We start from the raw sequence: 18,015 nt of genomic DNA, 5'->3' as shown, positions 1-18,015 counted from the left end.
GGGACCAACCACGCCAACGTGCCCATCCACAGTGGCTTTCAGACGGCGGTGTCAGCCAGGGTTACTTCAGTTAGAACAAACAGAGAACCAGCTCAAATGGGCTCAGTTTTGAAAGAAGGACTAGGCCTGGCCTCTACCATCATTGGCTGTAAGGTCGCCCATGTGGCCCGGGTTCATTCTCTCTGACCCCTGGGTCCGGGTTGCTCTGCACAGTGCCCTTGGCTGACAGGCCCTCTCCAAGGTCCACAGGCCCGTGGAGAGAGCACAGACTTTCCTTCCCCAAACTCCAGCCCAAGTTCCAGAATCAGCTGTCAGTGCATCAACATGAGTGGCATGACCAGAGCTAAACAATGGCCACTGATGAGGAATAAAGTGTAGGGACAAGGCGTGTGTGGGCTACGTAAGGTCCTGGGAGGGGCAGGAGGGTTCCTCCCAAATCTGAACACCGTGGACTAAGAATGGATGGAGCGTTCCCCTGTGTAAACTAACACACTTATTGTGGAATACTATGGGTTGCTGGGCAGTTGAAAACAACTGAACCAAGGTAAATATAAATTGGAATAAAAAGCCAAAACCATGGCTAAACGCAGAACACAAATGAGCACCCCTGAGGGCTAATTAACTTGTCCTGTTGGTGTTGAAGTTTGAACTTCCTGTCGGTCATAGCAGCTTGAATAGGATCCTGTTATCATCCACCCACTTCCGCTACCAAAGCCATAGCACCAAGCAGGCCAGCTACATCAGGAACTTCAAAACCCTTAGGCTGTGACTGCACACACCCACCCCTCCACCCACCCATAGTCATGTATATTTATATTGTCACATATGCACAGGTACAATCTCTGTTTTTCAAAAAACGGTGTTTAACCTTCTACGTGGAATGCACCCTGACCTTTTGTACCCCGTCCTGGCCTAGTCTAGCCCAGTCTAGCCCACTCTCCCCTATTCCATCCTAACCTTTTGCAGACTGCCCTATTTTATTGTATTTTTCTTAACGCAACTTGCAGCCTAATAAAATGATTTCATCAGCTGCTATTGGGTTGCAATCCACACTTAGAAGATCATTGATCCAGACATGGAAGGGAAAGTGTCTATAGTACTTTGTAAGTATCTACTGAGTAACCGACGATGAATGAATGGCATCGACTCAGTCCAGTCTGTAGTTATTGCCTCCCCTGGTAGCAGGTATCATTATGTGCACAGGTATCAGGGTGGCTGTTGTGAATCAAGTTCAGCCCCTGGCCGTGAGCCCACCTCTCAAAGGGGAGGGGGAGACCCAGCAGGCAGTGCGAGCCAGGCGCCAGAGGCACTCAGATAAAAAGCCACTGGTCCTCCCAGGGTGAAAGGTGAGGATGAGAAAAACAAGCTGGGGACACACCGGGGGAGTGATGTGAAGCTCTAAGAGGGCTTCTCCGAGAAACGCTCAGACTGCAGCAGGCAGGGGTGGGAGACGGCGCAGGAGGTCAGGGCTGTTGAAGGGATATTTGAAGTTGGGGAGGTGGCGTGAGTCAAGATCGGCTCAGATTCTGTGCTTTGGTTGTTTGTTTGGTTTGGGTTGGGGTTGGGTTGGGGTTTTTTAATTACCCGAGGTTCATGTTGAGATTAGACAGGCAGCGCAGAGGACTCTGACCAACCGCCTCTCAAAGCGATCGAGCGAGGTGGCCATGTGTCAGCTCCGAAGGATCCTTCTAACAGCTTCCACCAGCCCTAAACATAGGTTTCTCTCTTCCTTTTCTTAACCTTTTTTTCTGGTCGTTTTAGGCCATCCCTTTTCATATTTGTACTTCCAGCTGTCTAGATGGTATTTCAACCTTTTTCATATTTTTCTAAGTCTTGTATTTAATGTGGAATTTCTAGGGCACGATGCCCTAGACATTGTCACCTAATGAGATGAAAATCAGATCTTCCCTCTGCTGTCGGAAGGTAGGGACACAGAGACCAGCGGTTCTGAGCATGTGGGTGTTTGGTAAATGAATGGGGACCACTGTGTGTGACTGCATCGGTAACAAACACTCAGAATTTTGCACCAGGGCTATGGGGACCTCCTAACTCCTGGGCAGCAGATTGTATGAACATAATTCTAGTCTGTCATACTTTTTCTTCAGCATCAATTACTTTGAATGCTTAAATATCTGATCTCCTGATATTTTTATTGTTCCATTTTCTTGTGAAGTGACCCCGCCCCCCCAAGTTGAAGTTGCCATCGTAATGAGGTCGGAGTCTGGCAGCCTGACATGAGCAACCCAGGGAGCTTGGGTCCAAGGCAAGAATGTTTTACGGTCCTGAAAGTCTGGGATATTCCATGACAAATGCCGCTAGAGATTAGAGACTCAAATCTTCTCCCCAGAGCTCAGACAGAATTGGAAAAAGAGAAAATTAAAGACAGGTTTAATTAACCTGCCAAAAAGAAAAAAAATCACAGGATGTCTGTGTGTGAGGTTAAGAGCAAATCTAATGATCAAAGAGACTGGAAAAGGGGCGCTCTGAGCAGGCACATTTCATATGCAGCCAGCTAATACTTCCGAATCTCCGAGAATCAAATCCCGCAATTATTCCAGCTGCAGGCTTTCTGCCGCAGAGGAGCTTCTGTGGGTGGGACTTGACCGAGATGAAGAGCAAGGTCACCAGGCAAACGCCCAGCTGTGCTAGCTCTGGTCCAGAGCTCTCCCACAAAATTTCCTCCAATACGGGGGACGCCAGGTGGAGGTTGGTAAGACAGTGGAGGTGCCCGGGTGTAAGACAGTGTAAGTGCATGTGTGTGGTGTAGTGGCCTGCATGTGGGGGTGTTGTGAGTGTAGGTGGACACATGGCTGTGTCACCAAAATGCAACACGCCCTCTCCTTGGCACACAGAAACTGCACTGCCAGCCCTCCTGGATGCAGGGCGTGCCCCTGCCCGTCCAGCCGCCTGAGCTCCCAGGCACATGCCCTCATTCCTCTGCTCCCTTGTCTTCTGGCTGACACCGGGCAGGACATGGCCCTGGACAAGGAGAGCTGCGTGGAAGGAGCCTGGTGCCTCCCGGGTGGCTGTGTGGGGGCACCTGCCCGCGAACCACATTGCACCTGACACAGTGAGAAATTACTGCCAGGTGTCTGCACCCAGCTGTGCTTTGGGGGACTGTTGGGGATCCTCTAGGTTAACTAGCACAGCAGCCTGGAGCAAAGAGCTTCGTCTCCTGGAGCTCGAGCTTGCTTCATTTGTAAATGGGGTTAATAAAAGCCTTGCCTTTAGAGGACTGTTGTGAAGATTAAATGTACTGACAATGAAGGGCTGGCACTGTCATTGGCACGTAGAAATCACTTAATAAATATCAGCTAATAGGAGCGTGGCAGCAGGCTGCTTCTCTTAACTAGCTAGCTTAGTTTATTGCTCCTACACAACTCTTGTTGTCATCATCACATCAGTAGTAGTTGGAATAGTTGTTCTAATCTACTTTTACTCATTATGTAACAAACTAGAGGCCCAGTGCACGAATTCGTGCACCAGTGAGGTCCCTCAGCCTGGCCTGTGGGATCAGGCCAAAACCAGTTCCCTGATATCCCCCGAGGGGTCCCGGATTGTCAGAGGGTGCAGGCCAGGCCAAGGGAACCCACCGGTGCATGATCGGGGTCAGGGAGGGAGGTTGGCCAGCCAGGAAGGGACAGCAGGAGGGTTCCAGGGCATGTCCGGCCAGTCTTGCTCAGTCCCAATTGTCTGGACCCCAACAGCAAGCTAACCTACCAGTTGAAGCATCTGCCCCCTGGTGGTCAGTGCACATTATAGCAACTGGTCGATGAGTCGACTGTCTGCCCCTGGTGGCCAGTACACATCATAGTAACCGGTTGAGGTGCCTTAGCATATCATTAGCATATTACGCTTTGATTGATTGGACAGGTGACTGGACACTTAGCATATTAGGCTTTTATTATATAGGATAGTCATTGAACATCTACTGTGTGCCAGGCATGGTCAGAGGTACTGGAGAGATGGTGGTGAATAGGACACATTCTCAAGTGCGTGTCTAGCAAACGTGGACTTTTATTTTCAGCGTGTTATTTAAGGTTTGCAGTTTGTCCTCTGACTCAGATCCAGATTTTCACTCTGCCTCAGAGAACGGACTCCTGACCACAGTGCTCCTTGCGGAGGCCAGCACCCTCTCCTCAGCATCCTTGGCATCAGCAACCAAAAAGCATTATCCTAGGGAAAGGAGTCCACATGATTTTTGTTTAACAAGATCCACTCCCCTTGTTCTGCCACTGGCACTCCTGCCATCTTGTGAAGGACAGACTGTTCCAATTCCTCTGCTCCCTTGTCTTCTGGCTGACACCGGGCAGGACATGGCCCTGGACAAGGAGAGCTGCGTGGAAGGAGCCTGGTGCCTCCCGGGTGGCTGTGTGGGGGCACCTGCCCGCGAACCACATTGCACCTGACACAGTGAGAAATTACTGCCAGGTGTCTGCACCCAGCTGTGCTTTGGGGGACTGTTGGGGATCCTCTAGGTTAACTAGCACAGCAGCCTGGAGCAAAGAGCTTCGTCTCCTGGAGCTCGAGCTTGCTTCATTTGTAAATGGGGTTAATAAAAGCCTTGCCTTTAGAGGACTGTTGTGAAGATTAAATGTACTGACAATGAAGGGCTGGCACTGCCATTGGCACGTAGAAATCACTTAATAAATATCAGCTAATAGGAGCGTGGCAGCAGGCTGCTTCTCTTAACTAGCTGGCTTAGTTTATTGCTCCTACACAACTCTTGTTGTCATCATCACATCAGTAGTAGTTGGAATAGTTGTTCTAATCTACTTTTACTCATTATGTAACAAACTAGAGGCCCGGTGCACGAATTCGTGCACCAGTGAGGTCCCTCAGCCTGGCCTGCGGGATCAGGCCGAAACCAGTTCCCCGATATCCCCCGAGGGGTCCCAGATTGTCAGAGGGTGCAGGCCAGGCCAAGGGAACCCACCGGTGCATGATCGGGGTCAGGGAGGGAGGTTGGCCAGCCAGGAAGGGACAGCAGGAGGGTTCCAGGGCATGTCCGGCCAGTCTTGCTCAGTCCCAATTGTCTGGACCCCAACAGCAAGCTAACCTACCAGTTGAAGCATCTGCCCCCTGGTGGTCAGTGCACATTATAGCAACTGGTCAATGAGTCGACTGTCTGCCCCTGGTGGCCAGTACACATCATAGTAACCGGTTGAGGTGCCTTAGCATATCATTAGCATATTACGCTTTGATTGATTGGACAGGTGACTGGACACTTAGCATATTAGGCTTTTATTATATAGGATAGTCATTGAACATCTACTGTGTGCCAGGCATGGTCAGAGGTACTGGAGAGATGGTGGTGAATAGGACACATTCTCAAGTGCGTGTCTAGCAAACGTGGACTTTTATTTTCAGCGTGTTATTTAAGGTTTGCAGTTTGTCCTCTGACTCAGATCCAGATTTTCACTCTGCCTCAGAGAATGGACCCCTGACCACAGTGCTCCTTGCGGAGGCCAGCACCCTCCCCTCAGCATCCTTGGCATCGGCAACCAAAAAGCATTATCCTAGGGAAAGGAGTCCACATGGTTTTTGTTTAACAAGATTCACTCCCCTTGTTCTGCCACTGGCACTCCTGCCATCTTGTGAAGGACAGACTGTTCCACACAGTGACCTGCACAGCTACAACCCTTTGACCAGTTCACCTTACCTGGGAGAGAACACAGACCATGGTTCCTCCTTCTCCCCACATCTGGAGTGTATTACAGTAGCTGGGGAGCAAGGAAAGTGGAGATTTAAAAGAAGTGATAACTCCTGTAGCTATCCTACACCTTTCACACTCCAGGGTTGAAATCCTGTATGAGTAGTTTGGAGGCAGGTGGTAAAGGGGAAAGTAGTCGAGTGCACCTGGAAGCTAACACGTAGTAACTGCAATTTGTTGAGTGCTCTCTGCATGCCAGGCCTGGCTGTTAGTTCACTGGATCTACAGAGCAAGCATATCTGTTGGAAGTTAGTATCAGCAGCCTTCATTCACAGATTAAAGAGCAGGAGTTTACGAAGCTGCCTGAATTCATCCAGTTAGTAAAGGGAGAAACAGGGATTTAACCCAAACAGAAACTTTGCTCCAGAGCCTAATGCTTGACCACCATCTTCTCATGCTGATAGATAGATAGATAGATAGATAGATAGATAGATAGATAGAAGCCTAATATGCAAATTGTCCCCTCAAGAGTTCCACCGGGAGTTTGATCGCTCGCTATGATGTGTGCAGACCACCAGGGGGTGGCGCAGAAGGAAGGCCCAGGTCAGTAGCCAGAAGGCCCTGATCAGCCCTGATCACCAGCAAGGCCTAGGGACCCTACCATGCACAAATTTTGTGCACCGGGCTTCTAGTATTTATAAAAATAGGTGTTAGTATATCAAGCTGGTCATGAAGAACTACATGTTCAGATGACTTCTTGTGATGGGAGATATGATAAATATCTTTATGAAACATTTTCTTTCTTTGGTGCCAACTTTGTGTCAGCAACTGGGCTGGGAACTATAGATACAATGGTGAACGGGAAAAGCAAAACGGCGGGATGTGCAAAGGCTCTGGGTTATGTTGGAAGAACTCAAAGAAAGACAGTAAAACTGGAGCAACATAGTGGAGCCCATCCACAGTGAGCCAAGGCTGAGGATGGCCAACCCAGAAGTGAGGAGCAGTCTTGTTTTTATTTGAAGAGCAAAGGGAAGTCAAAAGAGTTTTAATCAAGGAGTAGCAAGGGAGGGTCATCTTTGGTTGCCTACACACTCCTAAGCAGACTTAACAGTGTCTCAGGAAACCAGGAAATGGGGCGACAGCTCTAATCCCCACCCTCCTGGAGCACCTGCCCAAGAGGAGTCTGGTGAGTTGCTGGTCATCATCCAATGTGATGGATTCTATTCGCCAGAGTTGCCATCCAGGTCCCTCAGGGTAAATGGCCTCCATCCTTCTATCTCACCACTAATTGCCTTATAACCAAGACCCAAAACAACTAGCAGGAACCATCATAGGAAGGCTGGTTTAATTCTCACACTTGGAACTAACTTTTTCTTTTTACTTTTCCTATTTACAGAAAAAGTTTTTAATTACACTTTACACTCAATATTATTTTGTATTAGTGTCAGGTGTACAGCATCGTGGTTAGATAATAATATACGTTACAAAGCATTTTTCCTGCTATTTCCAGTACCCACCTGGCACCATAGTTATTACAACATTATTGACAATGTTTCCTAAGATGTACTTTACATCGCATGACTATACTGCAACTACCAATCTGTACTTCTCAGTCCTTTTATTTTTTCACCCAGCTCCCAACCCCTCAGGCACCCATCAGTCTGCTCTCTGTATCCCTGAGTTTGTTTGTTTTGTTTCTTCAAACTCTTTATACTGTAAAGAGCCACCCGGGGTCTCCCTCTCTGGAAGGAGGCTGTGGGCATGGAAGGGACAAGGAGTTTCTCATTATCTTCTCTCCGTAAACCAGACTTCAAGGGAGAAGTGATGCTTGAGCAAACATTTCAGAGTGTTTTGCTAATGGAGAAGATGTCCAAGGTCATGGAATCCTTAGGTAGCAGAGTTGGGTGCACATGCCGTCACCTTCTCAAGTCTGACTTTCCTACCTGTGCACCAGAGTGAACCCTGATGCTGACCTTGAGACTGGCCATCCAACCCCATGTGGAGCCTCACCCCATCCCACGTCAGCAGCCTGAGCGGGAAGGCAACAGCCACAACGGAGGGAAGACTCTGCTCCGCTCTCAGGGTTCAGAACATGCCTGTGCATCAGTGCCTGTGGGATAAAGGAAAGACATCCTGTCCACGGGATGCCTGGCGGCTCCTTTGTGGAGAGCATCCGGACTTCTCACTTCAAACCACCCCCCCCAACTGCGGCATATTCATCTCTATGTCCTCATCACCCACCCGATGTTTGCCACATGCTAGGTGCTCAATAAATGTTTGCCGAATAAATTAATGCATGAATGGATATCCTCTGAGAGCATGCTCTGATTTTTCTCCTGTGGTATTGTAACAGAAGAAATTTATGCCTGGGCTGAAGGCAAAATATTCCACACAGTCTGATTATTTAGGGGTGAAACCATCACCTCCCCCAATCTACGTACTATGATTCTATTGACGTGATGTAAGACACAAGTCCATTTGTAAATGACTCTGTGGCTGTTCATTTCATGTCAGTGGGTCAGAGAAGACCATGCTGCTGCTGGAACTCATTCGGGCCTGGAGAGTCGTGGGCTGCTCAGACAAGGCAGGAGGAACAATGCAAGGTATAGGGTGAGGCAGTGGCTGTGACCAGGAAGTCTTAATGAGGCCAGCTGTGCGGGAATCAGGGATGTGTACAGCGTCTGTGTGGGAGACAGACCCTTACACAGGAATGGTTGTGCAAGAGTGCCCATGGAGTCAGTGAACCGGGGGCAGTGACTCGGGGGTCAGGAGGGTGATCACCATTATGCTGACAGACCTGAGGAATGAGGTTAGTCAGAAACAAAACCCTGCGCTATGGGTCCCTCCAGGAGAAAGCTGGGAGCACCTCAGTATGGAAGGCACATGTAGGCCTCCCGAGCTCAGTCCTGCAGCACTGGGGCTTGGGTCTGATTGGATGCAAGGGAGACTTTGGGTAAATGAATCCCAAGACGCTGTGTCAAAAGGGGTGATTTTCTTCCAATATGTTAATTAGCTGCTACAAGGCAGGGGGCCAAAGTATAGCTGACCCAGTGAACTAGAAGTTTACGTAGCTGGCATACCACGATGTGGGGGTAAGGTGGTGGTCTCCAGTGCAGATAGAGGCTTCTGTCCCATGAAGTCATCAAAGGAACCAGGTCCTTCTACCTTGTCATTTCACTCTGATCTGCATGGTCCAAGCTTGCTCAGCACCGTCATGTCCGCATTGCACCCCCAAAAAGGGAGAAAGAGAGGAGGGCAGGCTTTTAAGAAGTCAGAGAGAAGTTTCACACAGACTTCCATTCACATTCCATAGGCAAGAACTTCACCACTCGGCCACACCCAGCTGCAGAGGAGGAATGGGAAGGTCACTTAGTGTCGTTGCAAGCTGAGCCCCCTAGGAGCCGATGCTGAGACTGCATTTGGGGTGCAAGGTGGTCATTAGAAACCAACACCTATGGAAAGGAGTATGAAGCAGGTCAAAGGGAGTCCTCAACTGACCTGGTGTGTGGGAAACCGCCTATTGTCTTCACTAGCAGAGAGGTGTGGACAAGGAGCCTGGAATGCTGGTGACCCTTGAGCCCTGGCAAAAGTCAGGGCTATTTACCCATTGTTTAGTCGAGACAATGGTAGCTGAAGCAACTTCCCCACCAGATAGTCATGTAAATCCTTACTGATAAGATAGTCTGTCTGTTACTGGAACTTGCCTGCCTAAGGGCTATAGGTGTATCCCAAACTGAATAAAAGGATGGCAAGGCCTGAGCCCAAATGGAGTCCATCTTCTTGCATTGGGCTCTCACCTGGCCCCCCCCAATTTCCAAATTATTATTTCTTGTCTCGTCTCTGTCATTTGCATGGGGCCCCTCTTCCAGAGCTCGAACCCTGAACCACGTGGGATGTGGGGTCTTCACATCTGGTGCCCAATGTGGGGCTCAACCCCACGATCCTGAAATTAAGAGTCTCATGCTCTACCGACTGAGCTAGCCAGGCTAAGCAGGACGTGGGGTCTTCACTCTGGTGGGAGATTCTAGACTAAGAATTGCCCATCCGAGATGCCCCATGATGGACTGAAATAGCTGGACCTTTGTATGCCTGCCTCACGCAGTCACCAGATTCAGGCTACCCCAGGAAAGGCATGAACACAGGTGAGGCGGGAAGACCTGGAAAAAGCTGATAAAAACCTGCCTGCTGACACCCTCCCCCAGCTGGGCAACAAGCTCCCCCTTGGAAACGGACCCACGCAGCCCATGCCAGTGCCTCCCCGGGCAGCATGTGCCTGGAAGCAAGCTCAGGAAGCACGGACGGTGGACAATGAGCGCTTCCGTGCGTATGCAGGACGGAGTTCTTTGTAGGACATCTGCTCCTTCAGCAGTGAACAAGGGTACAGGGCACCTGATCCTATGGATCTTACAGTGTTGGAGAAAGACAGAAATAAGCAAGTGAAAAATACATCAACAAGACGATTGCAGATGAGGAAAAGCCCTGTGAAGATATCCCAGTGGCGCAGCGGGTGGCTCCGGGAGTTATTTTGGATGCGGTGTTCTGAGACGGCTTCTCTGAGGAGATGATATTCTCACTGAGAACAGAAGGAGGCAGAACGGGGACAAAGAACAGCATTCCAGGCAGAGGGAACAGCATGTGCAAAGGATAGGAACAAACTCAACTCTTTCAAGGAACAGGAAGACGCTGTCACGACCTGCGGTTTGGGGGCAGAAAGGAGGGGTAAGCCATGTGGTCTGTAGTCAGATCACGTTCTATTTAGTAAAGAGTTCAGGATTCATTCTAAGTGTGATTGAAGCCCTGTAAGTATTAAAACAAAGGAATGACAACTATTTCAATCACAATTCTGATAAACTTGCTATATTTTCATGGAGAAATTATTTCTGGAACTATCTTTTCAACCTATTTAACTCTTGGATCAATTTCCTGTACAGTTATAGTTAAACTGCTTCCAATTGTTTTTCTATTTTCATTTTACTGAAATTATTTTCGTATGTATCCATTTCACAGCAAATATTTTCCTCTTATTATAATTCCAAGCTCAGAGACAAGAATGACACGGGAACTGAGGCATGGCCAGACCAGTCCTTTATCTACAAGCAGATTTATCTTCATGCCAAAACACCCAGCACCCCATAAAAACAGTCTTCATTCCCTACGGTGCCTGGATCCATTTCTCCTTGAATTTCTTTATGCTCCTTCTTGATCTGTCTGGTGTCTTCTCAGATTTCATATAACTCAAGATTCTTTCTTTCTTAAAGAAAATAAAGCCAACTCTAAATCGCTCCATAAAGTTTCAGTGCATTAGTTTACAACTAGCTTCAGCTCTGGCTGGGTCCAAGAACTCAGATAATGTTATGCACATTCAGTATTGGCCTCTATTGCTCTGAGAAATGCTTTATTGATTATAATCTTGACCAGGTACTTTATGGCCAAAATCTCTCCAGTTGGTGGCCCACAGCAGCTCCGTGGATATATATCCTTCCACTTAGCAAATGCAGGAAGCAAAAACATGAACAAACAAACAAACAAAAAATCTTATTTCCATAATTTCTGGCAAACATCCCAGGACTTATTCTAGATTTGGGCTATATGCTTACACCTGAACCAATTATTTAGCCGAAGGGATGTAGACTCTGATGGGCTCACCCACTCTTTGTGCTGGGGGTGGAGCCAGCCCCTCCTGTGCCATATCAATTTAGGACAGAGAAGTTAGCTTCCTATTAGAAGGAGGAAGCTATCGGTAACAGAATAAAAGGGAACCGCTGCTGGGCAGTGACGGCGACAGTTCCTGAGCCCTGACACCCCTTCCATCTGCAGCTCCGTGTTCTCCCCTCAGAACTGCGCTCCTCCAGCTGCGGCTCAGGTGTGGCCTTGGCTCATCTGTGCTCCTGGCGCTCCAGGGTTACTCCTCTGCCCAGCGTGGCCTTTGTGCTCCATCCCCATCAGAGGACTTCATCACTAGACTCACCCGATACCCGATACCCAGAAATAGGATTCAGGTGGAGCAAACCTACAGCGACAGCTGGTTGTCAAAACAGCCACCTCTGAGGCCCCATTCAGGGACACATTCTCTCTGCATCCCCTGCAGCGTCAAGTTGCTGAGCCAATGCCTAATTCAAAGGCTAGAATCCATTAAACGGCAAAGCAAGAGGCAGAAAAAGAAATCCCCTCATTAAATCTATGTTCAGTGGGGTGTGTACATAATTCATCCCAACAGCATCAAATATAAACGCCCCAGCGTTGGGGAGAGTGGAGCCGGCACCACAACAGTCTGAGCTCACTTAGAAGGAGGTGTCGGGAGAACAATCCTGGCGAAGACCTCCGAGTGCTAATGAGAGCTGGCACAGGAGAGTTCCAGCAAGGATCCTAGATGAGGACATGCTCAGCAATGCTGCCTCCCGCCAGCCTCTCTGTGGGCACCGCATGTTTATAAACTCAGCTCCCATCCCCTCCGAGCGACTGCTGGGCTCCCAGCACTTCAGGAGTGCATGGAATGGAGGTTCCGGGGCTGTGGATTAGACTGTAAATTGAGTGCCAGAGGGTCGGCTTCTGCTCTCCCAGCTCTGCTCAACTGCAGACAGCACCACCTCCAACCTGCAGCTGCGACTCCCCCTGGCTCCATGCAGGGCTGATGGGAACGGGAAGGGCTATGAGGAGCCCCTGTGACCCCAGTCCTGTGGTGCAGAGATAGGGTATGATGAGCTCAAGGGAAGCTTTCCTACAAGTGGAAGCCTTACCACCTAGCTCACCACAACTGTATTTGCATCTGCTTTGATCAACAGCATGCGTAGCCTGGTTCTTGCTGGTCTCTTTCCAGAGATGGCCTCCTGTCACCATGGCTGACCCTAGTGTCAGTTTATAAACTCCTCCTTAGTGCTTCATCATCTTCATCATCCTTATAATCATTGCCATCATCATAGCTGCTGTTCATAACATTTATTATGACCTGAGTGCTGTATTAAGTTCTATACATGCATAATTTCACTCAAGCCTGGCACATACTAATTCTTCCCTAGTCAGGGCGTTTGCACCGGTTCCTAGAATGGGCTCTGCTCGGCTCTTTCAAAAGCTTCCTAGCCTCAAGCTAAATAGCATCTCTTCAGAGAAGGTTTCCCTGATGACCCCAATTCCAGTGGGACATCATCCAGCCTAGTCACACTCCTATTGTATTATTTTATCTCCTTTAAAAGTCCACTACTTGTCTAGCTGTTTCATAGAGTGCCAACAGCTGGGGAGAGGCAGGAAGTCATTCCATCCTGCTCTTTGTCACGCCTGTCTGCCCTGCCAAGAAAGACACACTGGACAAAGTCAGTGCTCAGAAAGCATTTGGGGAATGGACAGCTGTATGGGGCAAGTGATATTATGATCCCAAGTTTCTTTATAAGGAAGCTGAAGACCAGACAGTGTATATAACTAATTAATTCCCCCAAGGTTCCAGGGTCCCGAGTTAGAAAACGGGACTGCTGTTTACTGCAGATCGGCTTCTGTTGGATCCCCAACGACAGTGCTGCCAAAACAATTCCTCCCACTCCTTCCTAACATTGACTCCACTTGGGATCAAGGTCAAGTTCACCAAAAGTTATTGGACTGTGTGACTTGGACAGTAGTTTCTTAGAGGTCAGCTATCGCAGATCAAATGTACCTTTCCCTGCTTTGTCACTCCCTCCCAGACCATGTCACCAAGTCATTCATGATCATGCATTTATTGAAAGCACTTGAGAGGATCTATGGGCATGAGACACTGGCAGGTACCCCCTCCTGCATGGCTGTGTTCATGGCACCACACTTCCTGATTGGGAGAGAGGGATGAGACAGCCACTCTTCAGGTGGCCAAGAATGAAAGATTTAATTGTGTCAGGAACTAGGGGCACTGTGTTTGAGTCCCTCCCTGTCATCTCCTTTAGTCCTGAACATTAGTTTGTCAAAAATATCGGGGAAATCAAATTGAGTTAAGCTTTACCCATACTCATTCCAGATAATCCCCCTCTTCACGGGAGTGAGGAGTTTGGACGACGAGAGATAAGGTGCTCACACTGCTCTTAGGAATCAGAAGATCGGGGTCATAAACAGTTAATATCCTGAGTAGCAGCTAAGGTGCCTGGTACTTAGTCAATCCCATCAGAGGTTAAAGGGAGTGTGGGTGAGTTTAACGCCGATTTACAATGTTGTTCTGTAAGAAGCCCCTTCTGATTTCAGAGAGCTGACCTGGAAGGGAGCCCCAGGGGCTGTAACGATCCAGCAGGACTGACTGCTAGCATTTAGAGAAGAGGCATCAGAGCTCACTTAGCCTGTTGCCCATGGACTTTATGGATATACAGGATCATACAGTGCAAGAGGGATCCATCCATCACCCGAGGACTCACACAGCTCCCCAGCCTCCCAGTTCTCGGATGCATAGCAGGCTTCCCCGAAAGCCAGGACAGTTGCCAACCCTTCCTAAGGATGGTGGGCGAGGGCGTTTGTGCTCCCTGCATGTGCACTTCTCAGAGGAGGAAGTGAGTGGTTGAGCAGGTGCCACTGGTTGGCTGAGTCCACTCCGGCATGTCTGAGGCTGCCTGGCCCTGACACAGGTGCATGACATTAGGTAAGCCAAGTATTCCCAAGGCAGCTGTCAGGGTCAAGGAGGCAGCATCTACGAGTGTACCTTATTGTGTGCATAAAAGCCACACCTTCATTTTGCTAACAATGTTCACTCATTACCTCCCAGCACTCCCCTCCTGCACCATACAATCCATCTGTTGGAGACAAATGTTGGACCTCAAGTTCCAGCAACTTTAGTTCTTGAATTCAGCTAAGAAAGAATTCAGAGCCAAGAACTAAAACACAAAAGGAAGCTTATTTAGGAAAAAAGTCACCGAGGTGGAAGAAGTGAGCCAGCTGGGCTGTGTGGACTCAGGAAACAAGTTACCGAGGCAAGAGAAGGGCCCTTGGAGCTTAGGAGAAAGAAAGAAAGATAACAAGCCCAAGGGAAGAAGATGGGGGGAAGGTGTGGCCATGCTTCAGAGAGAGAGAGAGTGCACACTGGGTCCATTGTCTTAAGTGTTTTTATCAGTTTTCTAAAGGTGGAATTTTAGGTGAGGTTTCAAGGGAGCATCTCAATAGAGTATTCATCAGCTTTCAGATGAGTCTCCTCAGGGTTTTGGTCTCCACTGATTGGTCAGCACAAGGGCAGGGGGTCATTAGTCAATGCATCTGGTCCTGAGAGCAGCCATGGCATCACTTGTCTTGCTTTGCTCCTTTTCTGGGCCTGGAGCTGAAGCACAACTGAAGCCTAGATGTCATCTCTAGTTTGGCCAAAATCCTGTCTCTCTGTTCCACAGGCCCGAGGCTTTGTTCCTAAGATTACTTGGTGTGGCTCAGAATCTCACTGTCCTGAGGGCCCTAAAGCTTATGGGCTTGTATGGGAGTCATATGAGGCTCTTCTCTGGCCTCCTGTTCCTTCTCTACGGGGGTCTAAACCGCATGACTAGTCATATGAAAGGTCAGGGGTCTAAACCACAAGAGTAGTGCCATGCCAGGGGAGGAAAGGCCTCCTGGGGGAGGTCCTAGCCTATAATACTGGTTTTCTCTAGTTTTGCTGGTTGCTAGGCACCCTGGACTTCCTGTCCTGGTGACATTCAGCATCTGGCCCATGGCTCCTGCTCCACCCAGGCCTGTCTACCTGCCTGCTCTGTCACACCCACATCAAAATTATCCTCATGCCTTAAGTACACCACGCGGCTCCCACTTTCACAAAACTGCACAGGGTGTTCACTGGCTACTCCCGCACGGGACGCCCCACACCCTCACCTTTCACTGGGATTTGTCGCTCGGGTGTCTCTGAAAATGTCACTCCCTTCTGGCTTCCTGACCACATGGCCCTGCTGTGACCTCAGCCCCGATGCCAGCGCTGTGCCCGTCCAACTGCCCAGCCTTCCCTCTCACCAGCTCCCTCCCAGGAGAAGGATTTACCAGGTCAAAATCCAGAATACCCAGTGAAGTTGGAGTTTCACATAAACAATAAATATTTTTAGTAGACAACTGACAAGTATTTGTTGCTTGCCTGAATTTCACATTTACTGGGGTACTCTCTCTTTTACCTGGCAGCCGACCCAAACGTGGACTCACCATCAGAGGAGCTGGCTGTCTCATTGCTGGAGACAGCACGTCACTTACATGCCTGCACACTCTAGACTGGAAGTCCAATGACAACCATGGAAATGAGGCTCTTCCTGAATCTGCCACCAGGCCACTGTTGACAACAAAACCAGTGGCCTGGCATTGCCACCTACCGCAGTGTCTCCAATCCGGCATACAGAATGTGGCTCGTCTCCAAAGCACGGTCACTCAGACTTTCCGTGTGGCCTTCTGAGGCCGCGCTGGTTCAGGTTTAGGCAGGAAAACCCTCTCTTAGTGCTCATCTCTGCTAAGTGTGCTTCCCAGCGAAACTGCCCTGAAGGCTCTTCCTAGATATCAGGCTGCCGCGAGCAGGCCAGGCGGGGCCGGACTGCTGGGGATGTGCCTTCAGACTGGACAACGGTTTTGCAATTTTAATGCCCAGGCAGTTTCATCCCAGAGCGCCAGTGCCTCTCCTGCTGCCTGGCCTCGATGCAGAGCATCCGGAAGGTTTAATTAGACCTGACTTTCAGGAGGAGGGCCTCTGTGCTGCAGAACACTCCTGAGGAAGAGACAGATTGCTCTTCAAATCTCTCACTTTCTCCCCAACAAGCGTAAGCTTTGCATAACAATAGTTCTTTTAAAATTCTGTGTGGATGGATCCTGCTTCAGATATTTGTCAAATGAATAAACGGGGTGGGGAAAATGCAGATATTGAACATCTGCTATGAGCAGTGGGCTAAGTGCTTTGTATTTTTACCTCATTTGAATTTCACAGAAGCACTATTGAGTCAGAGATAATATTCACATTTTTACAGGAGGAAACTGAGGCTCAAAGAGATCAAGTAAGCACATAGGTGGTGTAAGAGCTTGGAATTTGTCTAGTATTGAGGCAGGAGCATATTTCCTCTATATCATTGACTTCAGACTCAGCTGTGTGACTTGCTCTGCCCCCAAATGGGGTTCGGGTCTGACACCTACTAGTAAAGAGGCCTTAAAAATGTATGTTCACATGTTCTGGCCTGACTCACGTGCTCTAGCATGGCTCTGTAGCATGGTGTTCTGTTGGCATGTCATGCAAACATGGCAAAAGTCACACAAGGTCCCCTGAACTTTCCAACTAGGCCTCAAATTTGCACTTCTGCATTTGTCTCTATACTGTCTACCTTTAACAGAAATCCTGTTGTCAGTTTAAGCAGAAGCACCCCTGACTCTGATATTTACTCTTAGTGATTGTCCATCCACTGACCCCCTCACCTTGCTCCTTGGCTAGAAATCCCCACTTTTCCTGGTTGTGTGCAGAATTGAGTCCAATCCCCCGCTCCCTGGGAGACCCCACTGCAGTGGGTCCACACCTGTCACAGCGGCCCCTTGGAGAAAGTCTGCCTTACCATCTTCAACAAGTGTAACAAATGCATTTTTCTTTACCGTGAACCCTGATGGCTGCTGGTACAGGGAGGACCAGACACATGGAACAGACTGACCTCGGCCCCTACTCGCTGGCTTACAGCTTGAGGCAGGGCTACCCAGCTGAGCACAGCTGAGGTCAGCTGGACTGTAACTGACTGCAAACCCTGTAGCCACAGAGATGCCCGGATTGTTTTCTAAGCAACAGAAGCAGATCATTGCAGCGAGGAGAGGACGTTTCCCAGATTTCAGCCTGTACTATTTGAATCCATGAGTTTGTGTCATGCAAGCTCACGCCTGGAGCGTGGCAGGCCCCACTCATCAGGCAGAGAGCACCAAGTCTCCAGGCTGTAGATTGTAGAGGCCAGAAACCCACAGAGGGGCTGAGGGCCTCCAGGAAGTCCTAAAGCAGAGCCTTGGAGCAGGAATAAGATTGTCAACATTTATTTCCCTGGAAAAAATCAAAGTTCCCACCTCTTTCTCCTCCTTCTTTTCTTCATCCTCCTTTCTTCTTCTTCTCCTTCTTTAGTCTTTTCCTGATTTTTTTCCGTTTGTTCCATTTTTATTAACCTACTAGAGGCCCAGTGCACTGATTCATGCACCTGTGGGGTCCTTAGGCATGGCCTGTGGGGATTGGGCTGAAACCGGCGGTGCAAGGCCACCTGCCCCTCCTGTCTGCCGCCCCTGCTCATCCTGGCCCCGCTGCGCCTGCTGCCGCTCAGAAGGCTCGCTGAAATTCCCCAGATGGGTACATATCTTCTCTGTCACCTGATCTTTTACTACATCCATTATAGTTTAAAGACCCTGCCTGATGGATAGTTACAATGCCTCCCATCCTTGAGTCTGGTTTTGTTGACTGT

This window comes from Myotis brandtii, unplaced genomic scaffold (genome assembly GCF_000412655.1).
Source record: "Myotis brandtii unplaced genomic scaffold, ASM41265v1 scaffold158, whole genome shotgun sequence".
Taxonomy (NCBI): Eukaryota; Metazoa; Chordata; class Mammalia; order Chiroptera; family Vespertilionidae; genus Myotis; species Myotis brandtii.
The sequence above is the reverse complement of the archived record's forward strand: the minus strand, read 5'-3'. Positions refer to the sequence as shown.